This window comes from Elephantulus edwardii, unplaced genomic scaffold (assembly GCF_000299155.1).
Source record: "Elephantulus edwardii isolate Elephantulus edwardi_28Jun2011 unplaced genomic scaffold, EleEdw1.0 scaffold00006, whole genome shotgun sequence".
Lineage (NCBI taxonomy): Eukaryota > Metazoa > Chordata > Mammalia > Macroscelidea > Macroscelididae > Elephantulus > Elephantulus edwardii.
This window is the reverse complement of record NW_006399756.1, coordinates 28,265,165-28,271,164: the sequence shown is the minus strand read 5'-3', so window position 1 is coordinate 28,271,164 and position 6,000 is coordinate 28,265,165.

Genomic DNA, 6,000 nt, shown 5'->3' with positions numbered 1-6,000 from the left:
GATCAGAAGAACTAGATGGTGCCCAGCTACCACTGCTGACCACTTTAAAAGGGATCACATTGTAGAAGACCTGGACAGAGTAGGGGGGAAATGTGGAACAAAACTCAAAAACATAAGAAAGGCCAGACTTACTGGTTCAATAAAGACTGATGAACATCACCCATCCCCGAGGCTATATAGCCTTTAGTCATCCTTGGAATCTGGAACAAAACTCACCCCCATGGCTCAACTCTAAGACAAACAGTAGACAGGCTTATAAAGGGAACAGTGACAGCCATATAAGGTCAAAAGAGCAGCTTTTGCTCAAGGGTACAGTCCCTAAGACAGGAAGGAATAGGAAAGAATATTAACGGAAATAAGAATTACTCGAAGAGGTGGGGAAAGTAAGATTACATTTGTGGGTGAAGTGGGTACTGTAATGAATGCTATCACACAAAATATATATGAATAGTTGGATGAAAAACCAATTTGCTTTGTAAACTTTCATTTAAATAAAAATGTATTTATTTTTATTTCTCTATGGTCTTTTTCTATTAGTGAAAATTTACTGATCATATTTGTTTTCATTTAACCATTCCTACCTATTTTGTTTTATAACATTAATTATAATTAATATAGTTAGTTAAAATGTCTCTTTAAACTATATCATGAATTACCTTGCCCCATCATTCAACTAATCTGTTTATGAATTATCTATTTATTAATCACATTTGGAAAAAATACTTCCTGCCTATTTTTTCCAAAGACAGCTAAGAAAACCCAATGGAGCAATTTTACTCTGTTACAGTGGGGTCACTATGAATTGAAATCAACTCAAACTCACACAATAGCAACCAATTTTTAATCATCTAATTTGATAGCTTAAAAAAATTCTGTTATCAAATTTGTAGAATAATCTAAGCCAGTTCTTTTATAAATATCCCACAAATGTCCTTGGATGTGTCTTTTGTGTTTTCTTTTTCTAAATGGAAATATGTTTTTCTTATTATAAAGATTGTAAGCATTTGTGTAGAAAACTCAAAGATTGAAACAATAAAAATGTTCTAAAAATGATTTTAAAAATTCAAGGAATTGTGGAAATTACATTAGTAAGAACTCACGTAATCACTTTTAACATTCACATTAAAAGTAGGATGCATAGGTCATTATTGTTGTCAGTAAGTTGTATGTATAACTGTAAAAAGCTGAATTGGCAAAAATTGTGTACCAAATATATTTACAAAAATGAGAAAAATTTACAAAAGAAAGAGTAGGTACTGAGACTCTATGCACAATCAAATACCTCATGGGACTTGATTCCTTGATCTGGAGAGCTTCATGGGATAGTGCAGCTAAATTGGCCTAATAAGTTTAATGCTTCTGTTCTACCTCCTGATTTGTTACATATTGCCTGAGGTCTTAAAAGTTTACAAGTAGGGAGCCCTGGTGGTCTAGCGGCAAGAACCTGCACTGCAATCCCTGAGATATGGGGTTCAAATCCACCAGAGGCTCTGCTGGAGAAGGAGGAGAAATCTTCTCCTGTACCAGTCAGATCTAATTTGATGATACACACACACACACACACACACACACACACACACACACACACACACACGTTTACAAGGACTATGACAATTGGTTTTTGAGCAACAGGAGAATCAGGAAGGAATAAATAGGAGGAAAATATGGTATTTGGACTAATTGCCTCTATGAATAATTATCTCCTTTGCATTCGGTCAGAAAAATTATATGGTACCTAGCTATTATTATTGAGTATATTGCTCAAAGATTCTATAGATGAATCATGACCAAAGGAGGAAAAGGTGGAACAGAATCAGAAGTTTATCATGCAGACTTGCAGAAGCCAAGGAGGTTGGCTGAACCCCTAAAACTATTGCCCTGAGGAAATCTATAAACGGTAAAACAGAAATAAGACCTGAAGTTTTCTTAAACTAAAACTAATTTAGCTTAACTAGTAAAAAAGGTCTACCTTGAGGATACACTTTTTTAATAACTATCTATATGTGATCAATATGGCCAGAACAACTCAAAAAATTTTATTGGAACCTTAGGGTGGCAGTGAATTTATATTCAAGTTGAAGGAACAGCTCAGAAAAGGAGGCTGAGAACAGATGCACAATTGAACAAATATAACCAATGTCACTAAACTGTAAATGTAGAAACTATTGAGCTGGCTTATGCTTTGAGATAGAGATATTCTCAACAACATAACTAAAATTTAAAGACAAAATAATAAAAAAGACTCAATGGTACTGAAAGAAGTTCAAAGGCATTGGCAAAAACAAGGCTCCATGACTTGACAGAATATCAAATAGGATGAATAAATATATGAAACAGAAAAGTAATCGCTTGTCTATGCCAAGATGTTTAGAAACAGCTACCTGATCAACCAACTTAAAACATCCATATTTGCATCCACCCCCAAGAAAGATGATCCAATGGAATGCAGAAAATATGCAACAATATCATTACATAGAAGGAAAATGTTACTGAAATTTTTGTCATAACTTTAAAATGGTTGCAGCAGTATATTGACAACACACTGAATCCAGAATTCAAGTAAGATTACAAAGAGAACATAGACACAGATCTTCAGTCACCCTTGAAAAAGAAGCAAGAAGAAAATGGAGGATGTCTTCTTGCTCCAACTACAACCTATGGCCAAACTGGAGACCTGACGTGAGATACGACTTGGGAAGAGAGAGCTAATATTGACAGCACTGAGAACTTTGTTAAACAATTGGGGTGGACTGAGAACTTTGTTGGACAACTATGGGTGGGAAGACAATATTGGCAAGACTGAGAACTTGGGGACACTAGCTGGCCTAAAGCCATGAGACTCCAGGCTGAGGTTCTTGTGTGAACATTTCAGGAGCTCTCTTGACTGTATTCTGTTATTAATCTGGACTATAACCTTTTGACTTCCTCCTAAAAACCCAAAAAAGGATATGGAATGAGGGATATCACTGCTAATGTCATATAGCTAAAAGCAGAGAATATTCGAAAAATGTTTACCTGTGTGTTATTGACTATGCAAAGGCATTCAACTATGTGGATCATGGCAAATGATAAGTAACATTGAGAAAGATGGGAATCCCAGAACACATAATTGAGCTCATGTGTAACATCTACATAGATCCAGAGGCAGTTGAAACAGAATTAGGGGATACTGCATGGTTTAAAATTGGGAAAGATGTGTGTCACGGTCAGCACCTTTTGCTCTATCTATTCAATCAGCATTCTGGGCAAATAATTTGAGAAACAGGACTATGTAAAAAACGGAGCGTCTAAATTGGAAGAAGACTCATTAACAACTTGTGAGATGCAGAGAATATAATCTTGCTTGCTGAAAGTGAATATTTGAAGTATTTATTGATGAGGATGAATGACTACAGCTTTCAGTATGGATTATACCTCAGCATAAAGAAAGGAACCCTCTCTGGGGACTAATAATACATCATGATCAATGTAGTAAAGAGTAAAGTGGTCCAGGATTTCATTTTACTTGGATCTACAATCAATGCCCATGGAAAGAACAGTCAGGAGACTAAACAATCTATTAAACCAAAAACCTATGGCTGTTGAGTCAATTTCAACTCATCACAACTCTCCACTGGCTCTCTGTGGCTATAAATATGTGTTTTTTTGTGGCTATAAATCTTAATGGTAGGAGACTTTCAGCTTTCTCCTGAGAAATCACATGTTGCACAGGGAAAATATGCTGCAAAAGACCTCTTTAGAGTGTTAAAGAACCAAGATGTTTCTTTTGAGGGTTAAGGTGCCCCTAACCCACGCCATGGCATTTTAAACTCCTTTCTATGCACGCAAAAGCTGGACAACAAATCAAAGAATTGATACCTTTACATTATAGTGTTGATGAAGAATTTATCATGGATTTCCAGAAGAATGGATAAAACTATTTTGAAAGAATTCTAAGGACCCCAAATCCTCCTTATAAACAAGGATGTCTGGACTTCATCTTACGTACTTTGGACATATTATCAGGAGTGATGGATTCCTTCCTGAAGCACATCAAGCTTGGTAAAGCAGAGGGGGTCAGCAAAATAGATGGAAGACCCTCAACAAGGTGCACTGACACAGTGGCTATACTGAGTTCAGTCACAGCTATAATTGTTCGGATCACACAAGACTAGTCAGTGTTTCGTTCTGTCGGACACGTGACTGTTGTAAGCTAGAACTGACTAGACAGCGCGTCACAACACAGCACTCTTTTTTTTCTCTTTTTTCCAATTTTTTCTGTGTGCCGTCAAATCGGATCTGACTGGTACAGGAGGACATTGTCCCTCGTTCAGCAGAGCATCTGGTGGATTTGAACCGCACACCTCTGGGACTGCAGTGCAGCTTCTTGCCACTAGGCCACCAGAGCTCGCCAACACAACACTCTAGGGAAGTAGATTGTGGGCCTTTCCCCTGTGTCACCAACCTCCCTCTATGTTAGTAAAGTGCAGTAAGTGAAGTTTTGATAGGGACTTTTTCTATAGCAGGAAATCCTACTTTTTTCACATCTGTGGGGCTGGACTTGAGTACAAACCCCATGGTTGTGCTGACACCCATGTCTTGATGACAGGGGACACTAATTATCTGGGACAAGGACCCCTTGGGGGATCAGTGCTACTGAGACTTACAGCGCGGAGGTGTGTGCTGGAGAACTGCGGAGGCAGAAGACTGAGGCTATCTACTGGGAAAAGGGGTCATGCAGTCTTTGTCCTTGGGAGGAGGCAGTTTGCATTCAGACCCAGCTCCCAGGCCCTAGCTACGGTGATCTTGGCTTGTGGTTGTTGGGTGCTATCAAATTGGAACTGACTCATAGCTGACCCTCCCACGGGTTTCCAGCAGCAGCCAGAACATTGTATGGGCGGACATTGCCCATTCTTCTCCCACAGAACAGCTGAGGATTTGAGCAGAGCACTGTAGGGATTGCAGTGCAGCTTCTTACCCCTAGGCCACCAGAGCTCCCCAGTGATCTTAGGAAAACTCCTGAACTGCCTCAGTTTCCTTAGCTGTAAAGTAGGCGGAGGTCTTGTCCCTATTGGGTTTAATGTGCCTGGTGCATAGCAGAGCTGGAGGCCTTGGTGACACAGTAGTCAAACATTCAGCTGTTAACCAAATGCTTACCAGTTCAAACCTATCAACTACTTTGAGGCAGAATGTTGTGGTAACCTGCTTCCTTAAAGATTACAGCCTTAGGCGAACTCTGATGGCCTAGTGGCAAGAAGATGCACTGCAGTCCTGGAGGTGTGCGGTTCAAATCCACCAGATGCTCTGCTGGAGAAGGAGGAACAATCTCCTCCTGTATCAGTCAGATCTGATTTGACGGTACACACACACAAACAAGAAAAAAACAAAAAGATTACAGCCTTAGTAACCCTAAAGGCAGTTTTACTCTCCTAAAGGCACAGAGTTTGAACCCACCAGTTGCTCCATGAGAGAAGGATGGGCAATCTCCTCCCGTGTGATTTTACTGCCTCTGTAAACGTGCTCAAGGGTCAGCTATTACAATTGGCTCGAATAGGTATTTTTCTTTTGGCTATTATTGTTGAGACAGAATTCTATTCTATCCTTCTGGGGAAAGTCTCTTAAGACTTTCTGACCTTCTCAAAGGTCAAACACATTTCAGGCCCTCTCCCAGTTCCCATAAAGAACACCGCTCGTTTCAAGCTGCCTTCATTTCAACTGAATCTTATTTGTTGGATTTTTGACAGACGTCTAAATTATACATTGAGTTTTCCACATGACCAAACACCACGTCCCTTCCTTTGATTATCATTTTCAAAAGGGACGATAAAAAAAGAACCTTCCGATGGATCAGACTGAACCCTGAAACCACATGGAGCGCAGAGCTAAAAATAAAAGGGACTAAGCACTGGTCCCTGAGAAGGGAAGGAAAGAGAAATCAAAGCAAATTCTGACAGGAATTGCGGACGAGTCCTGGTGAGGGTGACAGAGTGTCACCCTCCAGGCCAGGCCGGATAGGAGCAG